Source organism: Hylobates moloch, unplaced genomic scaffold, assembly GCF_009828535.3.
Source record: "Hylobates moloch isolate HMO894 unplaced genomic scaffold, HMol_V3 SCAFFOLD_13, whole genome shotgun sequence".
NCBI lineage: Eukaryota > Metazoa > Chordata > Mammalia > Primates > Hylobatidae > Hylobates > Hylobates moloch.
This window is the reverse complement of record NW_026652288.1, coordinates 6,295,769-6,319,661: the sequence shown is the minus strand read 5'-3', so window position 1 is coordinate 6,319,661 and position 23,893 is coordinate 6,295,769. Positions and strand designations below refer to the sequence as shown.

Genomic DNA, 23,893 nt, shown 5'->3' with positions numbered 1-23,893 from the left:
GTCCATCACAGCCTGGCTATCTGGGGAGGAGGGAGAGGCAAAGGGTGTCCCTCTGGGTCTGGGACAGGAAATGTGACCCAGGGTGGCTGAGCCAGCCCAGCACCAGCTCCTGTCTCCATGCCTCTTGCCCCCTCTTTGTAAGGAGGCATTCATGAAATCTGGGAGAGCCCGTTAGGCCAAAAATACTAGCAGTGGAACGCGAGGCTTAGAGAGTGAGTACTCTGTAACCTATGGAAAATAGGTGTGATCTGCGTCCTTCACATCCTCTGCCCTGACTGGGAGATTTGGGGCAACTCCCTTTAAACGCATATGCAAGACAGCCCACACAAGACAGCAGGGACCAAACGACTTGCTGGAGCCTGACCACGGTGCTGGCAGCCTCACTGGCTTTGTCTAATGAGTGAGCCGGCTCCAGTCTTGGGATACAGATACTCATTCGTTTATTCATTTCATTTCATCCATTTCCTTTCTTTAACAGATATTTTCCAATCACTCATTGTGACAGCACCTAGAAATAAGTGAGTAAAATAAATAAAACAGAGCCTGTGACCCCAGAAACTTACACTCAACTGGAGACGGCAGAAAGGCAAATAAATCCTCAGAAATCAATCTAAAAGTGGAATTTCATGCTACTTTGAAAAACAGGCAATGGAGCTGTAACTGTCTAGGGAGGAATGGGAAGACTTCACAGAAGAGGGGTAAACTGTCTCTGAAGGAGACCAGGGTGAAGGCAGAAGCAGGAAGACAGGCTGGACCATGTAGGGAATTTCAAATCACTGGGTGGTTCCCACCTGGGCCAAGGGTGCAGCCCTGCTGGAGAGGTAGACGAGAGATGCAGGGCAGGGTCAGATTCTGGAAACCTTTGTAAACCATGCTGAGGAGGTTATTCTTTGCTCCCAAAGAAATTCTTTAACAAGAGACACAGAGGAATAAATACAACTTCCCATTGAGCGTTGAGTGCTGTGGCTAAAGTGTGGCCATTTACAGGGTGGGCAGAGGACCTGAGAGCCCAGCGAGGAGCCAGTCACAGTCTAAGAATGGCAGGTGAGGCTGGGCCCCTCAAGGGAGGTACGGTGCTGATAAAGGCAGGCATATTCAAAATGTCTTAACTAAAAAAGGGCACATATGTCGACTCCACACTTTGCCCTTAGCTTTGAAATTTAGATGTGTGGATGTAACATTTGATCCAACGTAAAGAGTGTTGTCTATTTAATTTTTCTAGTTGGAAGTCCTTTTGGCTCTCAGCATCTGAAGAAATGACACAGGGACATGAAGCTGTTACTCCGATAGACTGCATACAAATCTCATTAATTTTGAACACAAGAGACCAGACAATGGATTTGAAGTTAATTAGGTTTGCAATACATGAAAATATTGCTCAGAAATATAGGACATCTTGTTGGCTGAGGAATCCCCATTTATTCTATTAATCAACATAATATTTTAGGTAAACTGATATTGACAATGATACTTCTTATACGTTTGGGCAAATGATTAGGTGATTTGGGAAATAGATTATTCCATGCTTGGTTACATTGGTGAAATTCATCAGATTCTTGCCTGTGTTGATAGCCTTAGCTTGTATCTTGGCACCCATCAAATTCTAGACTCTAACAATGTTTTTCTTTCCTGTTTGAATCTTGACTAACCTGATGGTTAGTGAGATACCCCATACCTTGCCCTTGCAATGACTGATTCCTAAAGATGCATTATTGTTATTATTATTTTTCACTTCAAGATCTTTCATCCTTCCTTCAAAAGTGGCTTGTGTTCATCAGAGAGTGCTTGACTTCATCTTTTTTTAAGACCTTGTCATTTGCATTCCATTTACCACTAATATAATCATTCTAATAGGTTTCCTTGACACTGGACTTCCCTTTAGGTGTGTTCTGGCAGCCTCAGCAGAACACCTCTCTCTCTCAGTTTTGGTTGCTGCAGCATGACTTATTGCACGTGGATAGATATAAGAGCAATTATCATGTCTGTGCTTATTAACCTTTTCTTTCTGTGTTAGAGTCAGTTTAACCCAAGGCTTTGAGATGATTAAGCTGTAATGAAATACTCAACATAGCAGGGAGGAAAGTGTAGCACTTTCAGAAGTGGAATAATGAAATCTAGAGAGGGAAGAGGAGGGTGGTAGAGAGTGCTTGGAGTTAGGGGACTGAGGGTGGGTTTTCTATTTTCTGACTGCTTTCCTAGAATCAGAAAGAAGGAGGGGGAAGAAGACCAAGGCAAAATAAAAGGTGGTTGATCTTCATTCTTTATTTTTTAAATTAACCAATGGATGGGGAAAATTTGCATAAAGTTTGCAAAGTGAGAAGAAAGGAGCTGAGAAAGGGAAAAAGCCTGGAGAGCAACAGAAAGAGAAGAGTTGAAGCCTGGTCTTGAGGAGCAGTGGAGAGGGATTGTGTGTTAGTCTGTTTTCACGCTGCTGTGTAGAAATACCCGAGACTGGGTAGTTTATTAAGGAAAGAGGTTTAATTGACTCACAGTTCCACAGGGCTGGGGAGGTGTCAGGAAACTTACAATCGTGGTGGAAGGAAAAGCAAACACATCTTTCTTCACATGGCGGCAGGAAGGAGAAGTGCCGAGTGAAGAGGGGGAAAGGCTTCTTATAAAACCATCAGGTCTCATGAGAACTCACTCACTATCATGAGGAGAAGTGCCGAGTGAAGAGGGGGAAAGGCTTCTTATAAAACCATCAGGTCTCATGAGAACTCACTCACTATCATGAGAACAGCATGGGGAGGACTGCCCCCATGATCTAATCACCTCTCACGAGGTCCCTTCCCTAACATGTGGGGATTACAATACGGATTACAAATTCAAGATGAGATTTGGGTGGGGACACAGAGCCACACCATATCAGGTAGGGTCCAGAAGGCTGGAAGGCGAGGTTAGGCTAAGCAGCAAGACACACACCTCCTATTGAGAGAAGAGAGAAGGAAACAGATAATCTTTATGCAGAGAAAATTGATGTTAGGCTTTATGTTTATCCTATTTTAAAACCTAGGCTACTTGATCACTTTATTAATTTATCCTGAATTGTCTTTCAAACACTTAACTCAAAATTAGTTAAATTTTTGATAATTTCCTTGCTGTGGGCTACTGGCTCTCAATAGGGGCCACTTGTTGTATCCTAGAGCAGGCTCTCACTGTTTTACCCAGGGCTAGAGAGGGAGGGATGCTTTCCTCTAGGTCTTCAATGACTATCCAGTGGCCCCTTTGATTCAGAAAGGGGAAAACAGGCTGCTGTCTTAGTCTGAAGAGAGCAGGGTTCTTATTGTTGTTAAAAAACATTCTATATTGAAATGCAAATTTCCCGTGCTTTTTCACAGCCTAGAAATAATATCTTTTGAAAGCAGAGAAAGAAAATCTATCAAGCTATTGATTAAATGTGCAGGCTCAAGCCCTCCCTGGGGACGGGAGGTCCACTGAAGAATGCAGGATGGTGATTTTAGCTTGCAGCACATGCCTCAGCTCCTCTTGCCTCAGTTTCCTTGCTTTGTAAAGGAGAGATGCATAGTTCTATGGGGACTTGAATAGACAATCCTGCTTATGTGTCATTAACTGAATGAATTTAAGCCTCCTTCTGGCAATGAGAAACTGTGATTACTGGCTCAAATTTAGTGTGAGAACAATTTCTCCTTAAATTTTCCAGAACCTATGACTGAGGGCTAGAAAAGAGCACTCCTTCTTCTACACTGAGACATCCTATCCTCTTCTTCACCAGTCCTCCCCCTCCTCCTCATCATGATCATCATTCCTGGCATCTTCAGCTCCATGGTCTGTGGCCACAGCCATGACTCCCCAGCATTGCCTGTACATTGCTAAGCAACCACCTTGGGTTGCTCTGAAGAGCATTTGTCATGTCTCCTGGCCTGCATCACTGCCTATGCCTGCCATCCATGGAGCTCCTTGCAGGAGGCTTATTGCTGCCTTGGCATCAAGTACCCATGGAAATAAGTCCCATGTCTGTGCAGATGAGCCAAGTGCTCCCGAGGCCACCAGCCAGGTGGAAGGGGTACCAGGCAGGTGTTGGGACCTGGGCTAAGGCAAAAGAATGATCTCTCCCCTGACCCAGTGCCAGTCTCCATTGGTTGGCCCCTAGCTGTATTTCTTGTTTCCAGACTCATAACATTTCTAGCAAAGATCTGTCTTTCTCTGGCTTTCCCTCTAACCACCAAGAGTCCCCCTCAACCACCTCTCTGTACTCCCAGTTCTCAGTTAAACCCAAACTCCTACCTCTTCTTTCTGCCTCTCGAGTCTAGATAAAAGCTCCACCTACATCAATTCAGACGCATAACCCCGGTCGGATTGCACTGTCTACGCTGGCAGCATCCAGGGATGCTCTGTAGACTTCTAGCACACAAAGCCAAAAAATTGGTAGTCCTTAAAGTTCCTTGAATAGGAAGAAATTGTTTTCTGAACAAGTAATCAGAAAACCTGCACAGATAAGTTGATTTATGGGACAATGAGGTAGAGTATTTGTAATTAGGAGTTTCCCAGAAAATTCTGAATACTGGACTGATGCAGCTGAAAATCCTGACTACTCTAGGGAAGGAACTAGGCTAAGGCATACTTGGAGAATGGGCTGAGTTTGGACACAGCGAGCCTTAAGACAACACCAATGATGTTGACATGCTGACAACATACACTCATCAGCTACATGCCAGATACTACAGGAGGCACTGTGTGTATGTTAACACCAATCTTGATAAAACTCACAGAGCTAGTACCATCTTCATATGAAACTCAGTGAAGTGATTTTCCCAAAACCACACTGCCAACATAGGGTGTTGATGTGATCGCAACCCTGTTCTGATAAGTTACAAAGCTGGGGTGCTTGTCACATAGCCACATGCGAAGGACATGTCCTGGCCACCTGGATCCCTTTCATGGTCCAGGTCATTGTCCCAGGACCATGTGGTCTGTACCCAATAAGGACAACATTTAGACATCTCAGCCCTCCTCCCAGCAACATTACTGACTCCTTGTGCCTCTTTCTTAACTTTGGTTCTCATCTTGATGTCCAGGTGTCCCCTGTTTTGGGTTTTGTACTTTGCCCTCTCCCTCAACTCTGTCTTACTCTTTTACCTGAGGACACATTCGCCTTTTCTGGTCTCTCTCAAAGTCTCAAAGATCCACCTATCCACCTGCAAGAAGGTTCTGGCTCACATTGGATGCCTCTGGCTCCTGTTGCCACAGCCCTGGGTTCCAGGAACCAAGCCTGTCATTAGCCACCGTGGCCTCCAGGCCCACCTGCATTCTCTCCCTGAGAGGCTTCTGCAGTATCAGGAGGCATTGGATGTGAAGTTGGATCCCTCCCAGAAGCATCTAGAAGACAAAAAAAAAACATAGAAAGCAGCCAGAGCTATGCTTGGAAGCACCGGGGTGATGCACTCAGCGATGAAGTGAGAGGAGAAGGGGCTGATTGCCCAAGCACATCCCTGTTCCTGGACCTCAGTCAGCATGGGAAGCACTCCGAGAAGGACAGAGTTGACAGTGACTGGGAAACAGTGTGAACCACCTTGGCTGCAGTTTTCAGTTTTATCAGTCACTTGTATTCCATGCGTCCTAGGAGGTGGCTGAGACAATGATGTCCTTGCTATGCCCCTGTAGATGTACTGCCCCAGCATAGCCTGTGATGTTATGAATGGCTCATGTTGAATCTGACCCCTTAAATGCCGACTTTTAGCTTTTGCAATCTGCCTAGTAGAAAGAGAGAAGACCAGCTATTTCAGAATATGCCAATAAAATTGCTCATGGACTAAAAGAACCACTGGTCCTTTTGATTTACATCAGCATACACTGCTGTTTGTCAAATGTACTTGGAGGTTCTCTTGAAATTTCATGCTGTAAATAAGATGGCCGCATTTGCCTAGGGAATATACCTGCCTCCATACACCCATTTTGATAATTAGTATAGTAAAATCAATATGGTGGAAACTGAGGGCCTGACAAGAATGAGGAATAGGGTGGCTAGTCCTCTGATTTAACTTTGGCTTACATATTGCATAGGAGGCCCTTAGATGACTAGGTAGAGGTGATTTTAACAGCTATTTGTAAACAACTGATAGATTACTATTTAAAAAACAATACAGAAAATACTCGGCCGGGCGCGGTGGCTCACACTTGTAATCCCAGCACTTTGGGAGGCGGAGGCGGGCGGATCATGAGGTCAGGAGATCGAGACCACGGTGAAACCCCGTCTCTACTAAAAATACAAAAAATTAGCCGGGCGTGGTGGCGGGCACCTGTAGTCCCAGCTACTCGGAGAGGCTGAGGCAGGAGAATGGCGTGAACCCGGGAGGCGGAGCTTGCAGTGAGCCGAGATTGCGCCACTGCATTCCAGCCTGGGTGACAGAGCAAGACTCCGTCTCAAAAAAAAAAAAAAAAAAAAAAACAAAAAGAAAATACTCATGTTCTCTGTGGCTGCAATGGGAAGAATAAAGCCAAATTTATGCAACAGTTGAGGGTCAAAAGTTTCAGCTCAACACAGTCTCCATTCAACAAGGGAGAGTTTGCATTTGAACTGGGTGACTTATCAGCAGAGATCTCTATGCTGGATGTTTCTAAGATGAGTCTATTGTGGGCAGTGCGTTTGGATAAGATGACCTCAAATGTCACTTTGATCTTTAAGATGCTTTAATTTTTTTTTCTAGTCACATTCCATAGATGAGAGGACAATGATGAGCAAGACATGAAGAGATGTGCTCTGTTTTTTCTTCCACATTTTTTAATCAAGAAAAGCAGAGCCACCCTGAGGAATTCTTAAAATATATATGTAATTAATAAATACATAACACCATGAAGGAAATATTTTAATCTCCTGTAATCTTACCTTCCTCACATGACAACTATTTTAATTTCTTTATATTCACATAAAACTTACAATTTTCATGGTGCTTGATTTTTGTGCAATTGTAATCGTGTTGCAGAGAAGGTTTGGTGAGAATCAGATTTTTAAAACTTGAATTCAGGTGATTAGGAATAGAATCATTCCTTAGATCTCACTTTAAGTGGGTAGAGTAATAATAACAAATATTATAGTACTTTCTAGTAAATGTATATAAATAATGAAATTTTGCACACACAGTAATGAATAAATAATGTTAATCTTAAGATGTGTCCATTTCCTGCTAGCAATCTTATTTGCTTAATGCTCTGCACTGCGTATTTTTATAAATATGTGGTCCATACATGGGCTTCAGAGACACTGCGAAAAATGTGAATTTGTCTGTGAATTTTTGCAAGGATGTCTGTATGCTATTTTTTCCCCTGGGAGAAAGATCAGTGTTTTATCAGTTTCTCAAAAGAGGCTATGACCCCTAATCTCTTATGCACTATTGCACCCAGAATGAAGCCCAAACTTCTTAGGTAATTTATTCAACACCTCCACACCTCTGCACAGGCACATGCACACACACTGTGCTCCTTGCTCTAATCTGTTTCTCATTTCTCATCTCCTCTTCCTTCGTTCTGGCTCCTTTGTAGCTTTAAAAAAGTTCTCTCTGTTCCCCCCAAAAGGTTACGATTTTCATAAAAGGCATGTTTCAGAGTTTTAACAAATGATTCCCCTAGCCTGGAGAAAATGCTTTCTCTTTGGGGATACCATCCTCAGCTTCCTTCAGCAGAGGGCCATCCTCTGCTGCCTGTGAGACAGCACTTATCCATGGGGGCATGGCTTGGGTGGAGTCTTATTCTACCAGGGAGCTATTTCCACAGCTACTGCTGTGCCTTAGGGACTCTAGTTGCTTAATCCATATTTGTGGAAGAAAGAAAGGATCTAACTAGATGGTCATGGTCACCATCCTCTAAGTGTTTTTACTGAAATGTACATCCCCTTTCCCTACCTGTTACTCAGCACAATCAGCACACCCTACCTCTACCTTTGTAAAATGATGAAGGGCAAATGGAGGGCAATCGGAAAGCCTTCTTACCTTCGAGAGTCCAAGCCACATTCCATCTCCTGACCACTCCACATAGCTATTTTTAAGTTTCATGAAGATTATTTGCTCAATCATTTAATAATTGGATGTGTGTTATTTTGCATGATTTTTATACATCCTCAATTTTCTATTTAGCATTTGTTCAGATACATCCCATTGGTTTGTAGTATTCAAAGCTCATTATCATGCCTTTTTTGAGAATAAAATATAATTTAATCATTACTCTATGATTCATGTTGATGGTATCCATTGTTTGGGACCATGCTTTAGCTTTGGCATTTACAAAACCTTCCCATTTCTTTATTTGGCAGAAACAGTCGACATGTCTTCTACATATACCCTTGATCCAGGCTTGACCAGCATTCCCTGAGGAATTTAGGAAGGGAAAAACAGAAGTTTAACAGTGAGGACCTGTGCCTGCAGATGGCTGGCATATAAACTACAGCCTTAGAAAAATGAATGAGGTCAAAGCCAAACCTAAATACAAAATAAGCTCACTGTGATTGGTGGTTGTGTGTTGATGTGTGGGTGTGTGTGCATGCGCATGTACACACGTGCACACTGGTGGTAGGGTTGTGTGAGACAGGACAAGAAAAATCATAGTAGCCTTGATTGGGAGAAAGCAGTGGCTGGTTGGTTCAATTGTACATTCTCTGTTAACATCTTACACACACAAAGGTGTGCGATTGCAAATGTTTTGCATTGCTGAATTCATCTCAGGGGATGAACAAAATTGGTTGCTGAGAGGAGAAAAATTAAGTCTAAGGATCGAATTGAGAGCTAAGAGACTATGAGGAGCTGGCTAATAGGCAACTGGGTAATTCGTGTGCCCCTCTCCACCTATAGACTCCTATTTTTACAGAAGTCACCTCCTTAGAGTCCTATTTTTACACAAGTCTAAAGACTCCTTACTAGGAAACTAGTCTTGGCATCGGTAAGCTAAAGCTAGTCAAGTGCTAATATTTACTGAGGATTCTAATTGGTGTTCTAATGCAGGGCCCAGCATGGCAACGTGATTGACAATGCTCAATGTGCCTGCATGTGCCGCACGTTCGGATTCTTTCCCATGGTGAACCTGTGTGAACCTAGTCAGTCTCCTTCCTCCCCTCTCATTTTGCTTTTCCTGGGAAGTGAGAACAGACAGGAAAATGGATCATGGGCATGGTTTTTTCCCTTAGTATGACATGTCAAACAGTTTGAATGTCACTCAGCTGACACAACCTCGCAACGACGTGAGAACAGTCTTGGGAGAATGGCAATACAAGCGGGGTTAGGCTAAAGCTGGCTAGAGGGAGCAGGAAACACATTCTTTCCACTGCTCTTCTCATGAAGCTGCAAAACATTTAATTCAGAATTCTGGACCTATAGGACGTATAGGTGCAGAATCATAAGAGCGGTGGAGGTTGGTCTTTGGAGAGAGGACACTGGGCCTCCTGTGGAATTTCGATAACCTCAGGATACTCTGTGGGTGAATGTGCTCTTCCAGGCTAAGGAAGCCATGCCTTCCCCACCACGCCTGGCCAGCTGGGGCCCAGCCTCTGTTTCTGACCTGCACCCTCGACCACTCTTTCTGCTCTGGCCTTTGACGTTGGGCTCCACCGAGGCCAGGCCTCTGTTTTGCTTTCTTTCCACGTCTTGTCGATCATCTAAGACTCACAGCACTCGGCTGTGGTGAGAATTAAAGGACATTACAGGTAAAGCACTTCTGGAGGGACTGGCAGTGTACGACCTTGATAAATGTCATCTGCTCTCCCCAAGTTTCTCATTTTTAAAATTTTTGGTGCTAAAGTGCAGAAAGGCCCCATCCCAGGTCGGGTGTTTGTGGCTCTTCTTTCTTTGTGCTTAGTGTCTTTAAAAGGGCATATGCTGTCCACAAAAATACATGTAGGAAGCCCATCAGAATCCAGCCCAGAATGCTTCCGTCGGATTCCTGTCCCTCTTCTGATCTGCAGTTCCTGCCCTGCGATGAGATTTTCAGACCCATCGGTTCTGCCCCTCTGCTTAAGAGAGTCTCTCCTGCACCCTGTTTTGATAACACGTTTGCATGTACTTGTTTAGCTCAGTCTTTGGCCTTTACCCCTAAGCGAAGTCAGCTGCTCATCACCTTGCTTGAAAGGCTCAGAGAGCCACAGCAATCTTCACCTGTTTCTATTTTTCTCTGATGTAAATTGTAGACATTTTCTCGTCTTCTGCAGAGAGCCCCGTGATAATGTCAAACCCCCTCTTCCAACCGGTTTGCCTCTTCCAAGGCCATCTTGCATAGGAAATTTGGAGCCAATCTCTGAGAAGTAGAAACTGATGGCCTCTATCTCGGTGGCAGGGGACTAACAAATATGCTTGCACCGACCCTGCATGCACACCTAGCTTCCCCAGACAGATGAGGCTGGACACCTTCTCTCCCTTCTGCACTTGCTGCTCTCATTGGGTTTCACTTTCATTCTCTCCTTCTGCCTCTTTCTTGGTGATGTGATCATAAACATCATGTGTTGGCTGTGACTAAGGCTCACAAACCTGGGATTCCATCAGGCGGAATCCTGCCTGCAGTAGGGGACAGGTGAGGATGCTGAGGGTGCCAGCATCTTCCTTTGTTGTCTCAGCATCTCTTTTTGAACCCAGGCATAAGTGAAGGCCCCTGTGTCATTGACAGGTAAGTTAAGACCACTAAAACTATAAACATAATGCATCTCGAAAACAGTGATATATCCTTTGTTTCTGAGAAAATATAGAGATGGCCTTAGAAAGGCTCTTGCACATAGGATGAAGGCTGAGCTGGTTTTAAAGCAAAGTGGTCTTTTAATCATTTGAGAGAAGGGTGCTATCATGGGCAGAGGAATGGTATGAGCAAAGACAGGGAGGCTGGAAGCTGAAATGTGTTGGGAAAGTGGAATAGGGAGCTGCAGGAAAAAGGTAAGTTGTTTGGTTCATGTACGTGAACCCAGAGTCTGCCACTCCCATGTTCCCTGATCTTCTGAAGATTTCCTTTCTTTAAGATCCACATGCAGTGACTGAAGCCTGAAGCCATGTCCTATGGGGAGCATCCCCTTCTGCCCGAGGATGACCTTATTCTCGTAGCCGGTGTTCAGGCCCCTGGATTCTTGTCCACTCACCTCATTGATTCCCTGCCCACAGCTAGCATTTTACTCCTCGCTCCCCTCATTCGTTAAGAGCCACCAACACAGGCTTTGGAGAAACAGACTTTGCTGACATTCGGGAGCCATAGAGTGGCCCCGTCAGAGAACAGGCAACAACTTACGAACGACCACTAGAAATCCAGTCCAATCCACCCCAGGGCATCCTGCCTGAGCTGCTCTCTCCTGAGCCTGCCTGACCCCATCACATCCTGGCCGACTGTCTCTCTCAAAACCTCTCTTCTCTCACTGTGTGTTTTCTCCTTTGTCTAATATCTCCACTGAGAGCAGGCAACAGTTTCTGTTATTTATGATCAGAAGAGTTCGTTTTTTTTTTCTCAACGTTTCTCAATGTGACCCAGTGGACCTTGACATTCACTGCCACACAGGCCCACTGAGGTCGCTTTCTGTTTTTTTTTTTTTTTTTTTTTTGAGATGGAGTCTCGCTCTGTCCCCCAGGCTGGAGTGCAGTGGCACAGTCTCAGCTCACTGCAAGCTCCGCCTCCCGGTTCACGCCGTTCTCCTGCCTCAGCCTCCCGAGTAGCTGGGACCACAGGCACCCGCCACCACACCCGGCTAATTTTTTTGTATTTTTAGTAGGGACGGGGTTTCACCATGTTGGCCAGGATGGTTTCGAACTCCTGACCTCGTGATCCACCCGCCTCGGCCTCCCAAAGTGCTGGGATTACAGGCTTGAGCCACCGCGCCCAGCCTGGTTGTTTTCTTAAATAAAACAGCAGCTTTTTCCTAAAGAGGCGTTTGTCTTTCTTCTCCATCCTGGGTGTGCATTACGGTCACCCGGGAACTTTTAGTGGCGTCACCACGTGGGCTGCCATCTCTAGTGATGCTGATTTACTTGGCCCCAGCTGGACTTGGGCATAGGCATATATTTTGTTTGTTTTGCTTTTGTTTTTATTGATTAATTTTTAAAAAAAGGGGATGGGCTTGTTATAAAACTTCCCCCAGGACATTCTAACATGCAGCCATAGCTCAGATCGGGACTCCGCATCCCTTCTCCGTGAAAGGCCAGATAGTGAATATTTTCAACTTTGTGGGCCACATCAGGTCTCCGTCATAGATTCTTCTCCTTCGTCTTTTTTGATTGCTTGTTTTTAAATCCTTTACAAATATAAAAACCATGTTTAACTTGGGCCATAGCAAAGATAGGCTTTGGGCTTTTCTGACTCCTATTTTAGACCAACAAGTTCCATCTTCGGCCTTTCGTCATATAGTTCCATTTTCTTCTCTTTATGGAAGGTGGGTTTCAGGAGACTGGGCATTTTTAATAATTTGTTTCCTTACTTTTAATGCAAAGGGATTGAATGTATGATCGCCTATACTCCCTCCAGCGCTGAACTTCTCTGATTCTATTTTGTGGAGATGGCTGTGGTGAGCCCTTCTCAGGCCATAAGGCACGTGTGTCCTAGGCCAGGAGTTCATCACAGCAGCCCACGAGGGGTGCATGAAAGATTCTAAGCTTTCAAGTGAAAAGATCTGGGTACCAATTCCAGCCTATTGTGTTTAAGGCTCCCTCACTGCCCCGTCTATGACTAGGATAATAACAGCGACTTAACAGGACTGTTGTGAAGGTTAAATAAGATGACGGAACCTGTGTAATAAAGCGGAAACAAGGCAGCTCCTTCGTCCAGGTGCCTCAGGTGCTTGCTAACTGTGTGAGTTTGGGCAAATGCACCGCCCCAAGCCACAGCTTGCTCATGTGTAAAATGGGGATGATCATATCACCGCTTCCTTCAGAAGGTTGTGACAGTTAAATGGAGCAACCCATGTAAAGTGCATTAGACAGAGGAGAAGGCACTTAACAAACAGCTGCCATTAGACTTGCTGAGATAAAGGAACCAGTTCAGTCACATGGTGATTGTGTAGGATCACAATCATGTGGTCAGAACATCAGCGAGAAGCTGAACAGTGCTTTTCTGTTGCTTCTCTGGGGTTTTTCCAATACATGTACAAAATCAGCAAAAATATCTATAGAACCAGGGAGGCTCAGGGAAAATGACAGCCAGATATGCAGCTATTGCAAACCCGTGATGTGCCAGGCCCTGGGTTTCTCCCTGGGAATAGAGACATAAATAAGACACAGATGATGATCGCCACCAAGGGTTCAAGGGCAGTGCATAGCTCTTTGTTAAAATCCACAGAAATATGACTCAAAAGAAGCATATGGCTAGTAGAAAGATCTTGCAAATCAGCCCTGTGCTCTTTTGTGTCACAGTTCAGGAATGTCTCTTCTCCATGCAGTTTCATGGCACATCAGTGAGTGTGACTGGGAAGTGCTGGCAAATCTACAGGTGAGCTGCCTAATAATTTGTGGCATCAGAAACGTGCAGGAGACAAACAAAATGCCTTAGACCTTCTGAGTGACCTTACGAGCGTCGTGTTGTAGGGCTCCTGTAATAAGGTGACTTATTGTATCTGTGTAGTGCCGGGCAACATGCCTGGGCCTGCGTGAGCTCCTCCTCTGTTCTTGGTCTCTCATTTGACATGAAGAGTGAGAAGCAGACCGTTCCTGCATGCATTCACATCTTCTGAGATCTATGGATCTCTGCTTTAGCTCTTCCCAGTTTACTATTTGATGAAGGAGAAAAGAAGAAAGGTACTAATAGGAACTAATCCTTTAACTTTTGACCAGTCTGTTTAACCACTAACACTGCTCCTTGGAGGTTCACGTCACCTCAGCATTTTACCTTTTTACTAATTTAGAAAAATAAAGTATAGAAGCTTTATTTTTTCGGGAGCCTCAGATCAGAAAGTGGGAGAAACAACTTTTAAACTCTGGACTGTCCGTATAAAAAATCAAAGCCCTTTCACAATCCTACACAACTCTCCCACTTACCTCACAAGTAATTGAGCTTTAACAATAGAGAATATTTGTAGAGTCTTTGCCTTGTGTACTGACTGTACTGGAGTTCTCATGGTCTCAGGAGGGAGGGTTTATAAGTGACCACCACGCCCATGCTGCTTCACAGGCTAGGGAATTGCGTCACAGAGCAGAGTTTAGAAGCTTGCTTAAGGTGATGCAGTTAATAGGTGGGAGAGTTAACGTTTGGAGCAGCCAACAGGCCTGTTGTTTCTAAGTGCTGTGCTATAGAATCTCTCTTTGCTTGATTTTTGTCTCAGATCTTCTTGGTCTGTTCACAAGTTGCATCTCTATCGACAAATTGAAGCAGTTATCTAGAGTTTTCTGCCCTCGATTTTTAATAATTCATGCAAAGACCTTAGTCTGTTACTGAGGATAACAGACTTGCCATGTGGAAAATGAAGTAGGAGTCCATTCTTTAAAAATATGTGCTTCAAAGAGCAGATCCTCAGTCTTTTCTTCCTGCATTCATCTGTGCAAGACTTGAGACTAGGGAAACCCTATTTAAAACACTTTATAGCTCCCTGTCTCTTGTATCGGTTGGCATTCCCTGGTTAAATAAAATTCCCAGATGGACTTTACTTTTTTCCTTCACCATTCCTCAAGTCAGAGAGTGACAGCACAAATTGAATGTGAGGCGTGATTGGAAAGATCCTCATTTCGTGTAATTTAGAAGCAGAGACAGTCTGAATGGCTCGCTGATTTAATTACAGGATGTAAAAGTGGGTGAGACATGGCACAGCACTGACGGCTGATGGAGGCCTCCGCTGTATATCCTTGTTTTCATCTCCCAAAATTATTCAGACAAATCTCATGGGGAAATTTTGATGTGGCGATAGTAAACAGATGCTTTTCTTTAACTGCCAGGGTAAATTACCAGGTAATTTTGGTGGAAACGTGTGTCAATACAACATGATCTCTCTTCCTGTCTGTGTTTCCTTCTTTCCTCCTTCCTCCTCCCTGTAGCCTTTCAAGACTGTCTCTGTTAGCAGAGAAATGGAGAGAAGCAGAAACCTTCTCTTTCATAAGGTATTTTCTGAGGATGCAATTTCTTCCTTTGCAGCCAAGTGGCATTTCTGAGCAGGATGTTAATGAGCCCAGTGCAGCCCTTGGTAGGCAGCAACTGACCAGCAGAGCTGGAAATGTGCCCTCGGCTTTCAGAGATATCTCCAGTGATGCTCGTAGCCACCAGTTTCCCAGTTTGGTGGTGAAGCTGTAACTCAGAATTGAAAGCCTATGGTAACTTTATCTCATCTTTTATTTTGGCCTCAGCCCTAAAAGTTCTGAAGAGTTTATTTCAGACTGTGGAAAATCAAAGAACAAAATCTCATTTTATTCTGGAAACCATAGCAGGACCATCCACACCACTGCCCTGGCACCTGACCTCATGCAACACTCCTGGCCTACATGCCTGGCCTGGCACTGCCGGCTGGTCCTTCTCACCACAGCAGGCTGGGTTGGTGACCTCAGCTGAGGCATTCCCTTAGCAGTGACTCAATGTGGTTCTGCAGTTTGCGCATTTATCCAGCAAGGAGGACATAGCTCTATGGATAACCTATGGATCAATGACTCCATGGACAATGGTGGTTATGGACTAAAGTCACCAATGCCACTGAATGAGAAGCACTGGGATGATGTAACACAAGGAACTTCCAGGGGAGCTGTGACAAATCGCAGAGGCTGTTGTCCTCATCTCACCCTGCACTTTATTTGCAGAATCTCCAGGATAGCTGACTGGCTCACTTTGCTTCTAGTAATTGCCTTCCTTCAGCCATCAACTTAAACTTGAGCATCTGACGGCTCCCTCTCCACGGGCAGCGGGTCTCCCTAGGCTGCCACCTGCGGGCCAGTGTGGGTCCAGTCCTCTCTGACTGTATCTCTTTGCTCCTGCCAAGCTGTGCTGCAGCCGCACCCTCTGTCCCATGATGTTGGCATCCCGGTTCTCTCTGGCCCCTTTCTAGGGCCTGCCTTCCACCCTCAGGTGCTGTCATCATAGCTGGAGAAGGCATCCGGAGCACTCTTCAGGATGCTCACTCTCCTGTTTGGTGAACACCAGTATCTTTCTCTTTCCTCAACAAGTCGCCAGAGTCTTCCATCCTCCTGGAAGCTTGCCTTAAGCTCTCCACCCACTTTTTCTCTTCTTCACTTTATCTTCTCTCTCTCTTTCTTTCCTTCCTTTCTTTCTTTCTCTCTTTCTTTCCTTCCTTCACCTCCCCTCTCCTTCTCTCCCCTTCCCTTCACTTATCTCCCTTTCTTTCTTTTTTCTTTCTTTCTTTCTTGCTTGCTTTCTTGCTTTTTTTTTTTTTCTCAGAGCCTCACTCTGTTGCCTAGGCTGGAGTGCAGTGGCACGATCTCAGCTCACTGCAACCTCCACCTCCTAGGTTCAAGCGATTCTCCTGCCTCAGCCTCCTGAGTAGCCAGGACTACAGGTGCCCACCACCACACCCAGCTCACTTTTGTATTTTTAGTAGAGACGGGGTTTCACCATGTTGGCCAGGATGGTTTCTTTCTTTCTTTTTTGATGGGGTCTCTCTCTGTCACCCAGCCTGGAGTGCAGTGGCGTCACCTCAACTCACTGCAGCCTCTGCCTCCCAGGCTCAAGTGATTCTCATGCCTCAGCCTCCCAAGTAGCTGGGACTATAGGAATGCACCACCACACTTGGCTAATTTTTATAATTTTTTGTAGAGATGGGGGTCTCACCATGTTTCCCCGGCTGGTCTTAAACTCCTCCTGCTTCAGCATCCCAAAGTGCTGGGATTACAGGTATGAGCCACCCTGCCCGGCTTCTCAACCCACTTAACAGTAGCAGCTGCCACCATTGCCATTTACTGTCCTCATAATAATACTGTGGCATAGGTATTATTATTCCCATTTTGTGGGTAAGAAAATAGAGGTTCAAAAAGACTATGATTTGCCTAAATTAATAATTCAGTAATAATTGAAAATAACAAGCTTTAAGTGCTTATGTGCCATCTAGTGGGTTAAGTTCTTCATATAGATCATCTCATTTAATTCTTTAAAAACCCCATGTCAGACCCCATTTGACAGATGAAGAAGTGAGTCTAAGAGAGATATAATTAATGATAGAGTGGGATTTGAACCTTATTGATTATATTTTAACTGCCAGCCTTGCTCCATATTTCATTTTCTGAAATATTATCCCAAGTAGTTCAGTAACTGGCAGTTATTATTATTGGCATTTTTTTAAAAGTGTTAAAATGTTGGGGAAAATCTCCACTTTATTCCCAGTCTGGCCCCTAAGGCTTGTTCTTTTATTTTTAATTGGCAAATAATAATCCCTCTTCTTTCTTGAAAGGAAACTAGATATTGTAGGAGGCAGCATCAGTTTGCCTGCCTTTCGCAGAGATAAGACCACTGAAACACATACTTTGTGCAGGTGAATACAGATTAAAAGCTGACTAGATGATAGTAAAAATGGAAATAAATAAAACGACAATTTGTCTCATTTCATATTTGTCTAATTACTCCAGTTGAGATATACAAAAATATAGCTTTGACTCACTCATATTTTGCATCTTAATTTCCCAGTTCAGCTTTTTCTGCCCCTAAGTATGTAACTCTTATATACTCCAGTGCTTTAGTAATAGCCTTATCCAAGCTATTGATGTGAAAATAAGGAGTAATGTATACTCGATTGTACACAATAGGGTTGTAACTCCATGGAGAGATGCCTGAGTGGTTTGCTAATGCCGTGAGAAATTCACCACGGAATTCCAGGCTTGAGTTAATGTGCAAGAGGATCGGGTTGGTTCGTGTGCAGCTAGATGAGCTGACTTTTCTGCAGGATGCTACTACCCATGCAGCCCCTCTAGAGAGCAATGCTGAAGGGGAAGTAGAGGCTACAGCGAGGCCATCCACTCTTCATGATGCATTAGGATGTCCTCTTCCTGACATAGTCTGGCTGGCTTCATTACGCTCATCCTGCTATAAAGAATAAGACTCCAGGGATCTTCCTGGTGTTAAATGCATTCAATGGAGACTGACATTTCCAAATCATAACAACACAGTGCTCTATTCAATATGAGATATTTGTCAAGATTTTTATTAGTGATTAGAAATTATGAGCTAGACATTCATACTCCAGCAGAACATCTTGCTCTAATTATTAAGGGCTCTCATTTTTGGCCACAGTTGTATCCAACCAATACTAAATGACTTCATGCGAATCACCGTGCTAAGCTGTGGTGGTCATCTAGGTGTCCCCTGTACAAGTACCTCAAAGAGAGCCCCACTGTGAATGTTTTGAGGGTACGTGGACCTGGGTATGTAGATCTGTGGGGGCTGGAGCAGTGTTGTTGGGTGGTAGAGCCAGAGCTTCTGTCAAGAGGAGCCAACATGCGAGGTAGAGCTGCATGAAAGGTTTGGTGGAGAGCTAGGAATGGATATGGAAGAAAAAGGAGCAAGGATAGAAGATGAGAGGGTTGGAATAAGGATGGACTATGTATTAGTCCATTCTCACACTGTTACAGAGAACTGCCCAAGACTGGGTAATTTACAAAGAAAAGAAGTTTAATTACTCACAGTTCTGCACAGCTGGGGAGGCCTCGGGAAACTTACAATCATGGGAAAAGTGGAAGAGCCACCTCTTTACATGGTGGCAGGTGAGAGAGAGAGTGGGTGAGCGAGCAGGGGAAACTGCCTTATAAAGTCATCTGGTCTCCTGAGAATTCACTATCACAAGAAAAGCATGGGGGAAACTGCTCCCATAATTCAATCATCTCCCTTCCTCGACACATGGGGATTACAATTTCAGGTGAGGTTTGGGTGAGGACACAGAGCCGAACCATGTCAGACTGACATGCCTTAAATAGCCTGGGATTATGATTCATGACCAAGGGTATGGAGGAACCCTGCAGCTTCCTTTAGGAGTACTTGATGTAAAGGAGTCCCATGAGGGCCAGGTACAAAGGAAAAAGTGATGATCCACAACAGTCATAATTTATATTTTATAATTTACAAAGTATTTTCACCTACATGATTTCCTGCAATTCTTACAAAACGCCATAAATTATAGGGATAGCACCTTAGGTCAAATAAGCTAGACTAACGTTTCTTAACATGGGATCCAAAAATATCTTGAAACTCCCAGCAGGCTTCAGGGTGGTGCTGTGTAGGCATTAGGAGCCTGGAGTTTGAGGCTGGGCCGTGTGCATCCTGGCTCAGTTGTGCTAGCCGTGTGATCTTGGGCAAGTTACTTAACCTCCCTGGCTCAGGATCCTCATCTTCAAAACTAGAATCTAAATAATACTTATTATGATAATTCCTCCTAGTGTTGTTTAGATAATGTAGGGCCAAGGGGAAACTTCCACTTTGCCCTATAAAGGTTCATTGAACATCAACTTTAAAAAGGCAGATTAATAGGAGAAAAGGCATACAAAACTTAATTTTAATGTGCATAGCATGGAGAATCACAAAAGAATGGTTGCCCAACAACCCAATGGGAACAGGAGCTTATATTCCCCTTTGCATAAGGGGAGGAGGAGATGGGGAATGGGGACTTTTTTTTGAGGGGCAGCAAATAATTATTACGGAGAATAAATGGACAGAAATTAACTTGTAAATGATTCTTTTTTTTGGAATTTCAATGAGCTAGAGACACGGAAACCAGGTGCTTTTGCGTTCCTCAGTCTTCTTTTCCTAGATAAACAATAAGATTTCAGGAAGGAAAAAAAAGCAATTGTGTTTCTTTTGGAAAGAAGCTTTCTTGATCAGATAAGGACATTCCAGGAGTCTCTCCATCCCTCCATGTGCTTGCTAGGGTCATGGGTGAATAAGGCAATGTTAGAAGGACCTTGATTCTGAAGCAGCATCTCAGGCCTCTCAGCATGGGAAAGCGCCATTTCTGAGGTACCACTTTCTGAGCTCCAACAATAATTAACTGACTTAATACTAAGGCACATAGTAATCCCTGCATGAGTTGTTCTCATTGCTCAATGCATTCTTCCTGCCCACTGCATGGACAAAACCAATTCACTGAGACCATGGTACTGAGGTAAAGAAAGAGTTTAATTAATGCTAGGCCAGCCACATGGAAGAACTGGAGTCTATTATTCAAATCAGCCTTTCCAAGAACTCAGAGGTTGGGTTTTTATGGCTAATTTGGTAGACAGGGTGCTGCTGATTGGCTGGGAGACAGTCATAGGGGTGTGGAAAGTGGTCCTCATGTACTGAGGTCCTCAGCTTCTGGATGGAGACCACAGGACTGGTTGAGTCATGAGTCACAGGTTCATAGTTGATTACTAGAGGCAAAAATCATAGAGTTGATTGCTAGAATGTAGAAATCTAAAAAATATCTCAAAATACCAATCTTAGGTTCTACAATGGTGACGTTATCTGTAGAAGCGATTGGGAAGTCACAGATCTCGTGACCTCTGGCCTCATGACTCCTGAGCAGTAAGGGATTACAGAAACTATGCCTACACTTGAGCAGATCTCAGGCCTCTCCCATAATCCTAATCTCGTGGCCTTTTATTAGCTTTCACTCACTGAGCAAGGAGGGGTTTAGTTTTAGGGAGGGACTGTTTTCCTTGCATCCAGGTTAAACTATCAACTAAATTCCTCCCATGGTTAGCTTGGTCTATACCCAGGAATGAGTGAGGACAGCCAGCCTGTAAGGCTAGAAACGAGAGGGAGTCAGCCGTGCTAGACCTCTGTCCTGTCATCATCTTCTTATGCAGAGGCAGTTTCGGTCTGAGGAGTTTCCAAGCCATGAGTGCAACTGTTGGAATCAAAGCCCATGTCATCTTTCTGTTTCTCATCAGAGAGACTGAGACAACTTCACGGTAGGGGCAGTGATTGAACAGGGCCTTGAAGGATCCTTCAGATCTGGAAATGAGGAGATATGGGATGCAGAAAGGGAGTGGGATAGTAGGAACAGGGATTGCAGGGATTTGCCGAGGGTGGTCCTTTAGCAAAGCCCAGAGATGTGAAAGTGACCTTCAAAGATGCGGGAGTCATCTGTGCTGGTTTGGGATGCAAGAGAGAGGAGAGAGTGGGGGAGCGGGCACCTCTTCTTTTCCTTCTTATTTTCTACTTTGCTTCTCTCTCAGTGTCATGATTTCATATTTCCTGCAAACATAACCCATCCTCCTAGGTCTTTGGGCTTTAGATTATGAAGGAGTTGAGGGGTGTTTATTTGGGGTGGGAAACTGAGAGAACAATGGGACTTGAGAATTTATTCCAAGATCAAGTTGCAATGGAAGGAGGCACTGGGACAAGGCTCCTGGGCTTCTGCTGTGTATGTTTTTTTTGAAAAGTAAGTCTTGGCATGGTCAGGGTGTCAGGGCCCCTCAGCATGTGGCCTTGTGCAACTAGGGAGGGGCTGGCCCTCCCCTGGCTGGGCTGCTGCCATCTGGACCAGGCATGTCCACACATGGGCTGTGGAGGTCTAGTCCTCAGCCGGTGTGTATTAGGTCACGTTTGCACTGCTATATAGAAATACCTGAGGCTGGGTAATTTATAAAGAAAAGAGATTTAATTGGCTCATGATTCTACAGGCTGTGTATAGAAAACATAGCACTGACATTGCTTCTGGCGAGGCCTTAGGAAGCTTAAAATCATGAGGGGAGTTGAATGGGGAGCAGGTGCATCACAGGGTGATAGCAGCAGCAAGAGAGCATGGGGGAGGTGCCATACACTCACAAGAACTCACTGACTATCGTGAGGACAGGACCAAGGGGATATTGCTAAACTATTTACAATAAATCTATCTCCATGGTCCAATTACCTCCCACCAGGCCCCACCTCCAATGCTGGGGATTAAAATTCAACATGAGATTTGGTGGGAACATGTATTCAAACTATATCACCATGTGAGCTCGGAAGGCCCCTGTGTGGAGCCAGCTGTGGCAGACGCAGACTTCCTGTCCCTGGCCCTCTCCTTGGGCCTTCCCTTACCACTTGGCATGTATCCTGCCGCCCTGCTTCCTCCTCACTGTGCTCTCACACAGGACTGTGGGGAGGGCTATGTGTCAGGGCTTCCCATACACTGCAGATGTTCATCCCAAACAGAACCCTAGGAACAGTCATGAACAGATGCTTTCTATCTGGGTATTGGCCAAGTATAATGGCTAAGTTTGTGTATCAACTTGACTGGGCTAAAAGACGCCCAGATAGCTGGTAAAACTATTTCTGGGTGTGTCTGTGAGGGTGTTTCCAGAAGAGATTCACCTTCACATTGGTGAACTGTATAAAGAAGACCCAGCCTCACCAAAGCGGATGGGCATCATGCAATCCACTGAGGGCCTGGCTAGAGCAAAAAGGAAGAGGCAGGGTGAGTTTGCTCTCTCTGCTTAAGTTGAGTCATCCATCTTCTGTCTTCCTTATGCATTCGAGCTCCTGGTTCTTGGGCCTTCGAACTCAGAGTCTTACACCAGCATCTCCCCAATTCTCAGGCCTTCAGACTCAACTGAAAGTTACACCATTGCCCCATCCCCCGGCCCTCTACCCATTTATCAGTACTCAGGCCTTTGAACTCAGATGAAATTACCTCATGATCTCATGAGTCCCTTCTAATAATCAATCAGTCTATCTATATTTATCTATCCATCTGTCTATATCTATCTATCTATTTATCTATCCATCTCTACATATCTATCATCTGTATTAGTCTGTTCTCATGCTGCTAATAAAGACATACCTGAGACTGGGTAATTTATAAAGGGAAGAGGCTTAATTGACTCACAGTTTAATTAGCTGGGGAGGTCTCACAATCATGGTGGAAGGCAAAGAGGAGAAAAATCTCATCTTACATGGTGGCAGGCAAGAGGGCATGTGCAGGGGAGCTCCCCTTTATAAAACCGTCAGATCTCATGAGACTTACTATCATGAGAACAGCCTGGGAAAAACCTGTCGTCGTGATTCAGTTACCACCCACTGGGTCTCTCCCACAACCCATGAGGATTATTACAATTCAAGGTGAGATTTGAGCGGGGAAACAGAGCCAAACCATATCATCCTCTATCTTTCCTATTGCTTCTGTTTCTCTGGAGAACGCTGACTGACATGCAAAGTTCAAGCTGTATGGATTAAGTCCTCTTAATTGCCTTCATCATGTTTGCCCAGATTGCCTCAAGCAATGATTTCATAATCTTTGTTGGTAAATGAGGTAATCCTTGGCGGGAAGTTTTAGCCTTACTGTCTGAATTTTCTTCTCAAATGCTGTATTGTCCCTTTTGTGGTGTTTGCCACCATTTTAGCTAACTCTTCTTGACATTTTAGAGTTTATACTGTGAGCTTTTACAGGGAGGAGAGGTTCCTCCCTTCTCTTTTTCTCTCCTGGCATTGTATTTGTAACTTGGCCTGTGAGAAAACCACCTCTTCCTATAGTACTCTAAATTTTTCAAATGTGTTAACATCTTCCCTTGGGCAGATGCATGAGGCAGAGGAGCACAACATTTTAAGGAGGTATAAAAGGTGGTCCACGGATCCGTGGTCAAGCTTGTCTGTTTCCCTGCTTTTTCCTGTGTGACTTTACATAGGTGATTTAATTTCACTTTCCTTGTATGTAAAATTAAAACCAAAGCAGTTTTACCACCTTGCATTGCAGTGCAGAGCAAGTGAGAGGCTACGTGGAAGACACGCACGCAGGTCTACACACTGAGCCAGCACCACACACCGTGGCCCCTTCCCTTCTCCTGCATCTTCACTGATATGTCCTAGCGGTTCCTCTTTCTCACTGTTTTTTTCTCTCTGGTTTTCATCAGTTTGTTTCTGTATAGTTGAGGAATAATGATAGAGCACTGATCTACCATTTCATTCAAGTATAAAATCAGAAAATCAGTTCTTACACTGATATACCAATTTCTTATATTGATATGCTGATTTATTACATTTGTTAAATATTTTATAATTTGCAAATGCACTCATTTCTTTGCTTATTCATTGAACTCTTCATTCAACAGAGGGTTGATGT

General features: G+C 44.4%; 1 protein-coding gene across 6 annotated transcripts in view; it reads left to right on the top strand.

Annotated features, from left to right (window-relative positions):
• Positions 1-23,624, top strand: part of CMPK2 (cytidine/uridine monophosphate kinase 2) — an 82,119-nt gene extending 58,495 nt beyond the window's left edge. Inside the window, exons 8-9 of one of the 6 annotated variants that reach the window (XR_009209373.1) lie at positions 20,658-20,762; positions 23,528-23,624. The gene's annotated coding sequence lies outside the window, so the exon portion shown is untranslated. Of the gene's footprint in view, positions 1-478; positions 611-6,665; positions 6,769-15,230; positions 15,335-20,657; positions 20,763-23,506 lie in introns of those variants that run through there. The other 5 variants (XR_009209372.1, XR_009209374.1, XR_009209376.1 and 2 more) reach the window with 5 other exon arrangements.
• The last annotated feature ends 269 nt before the right edge of the window (positions 23,625-23,893 follow it).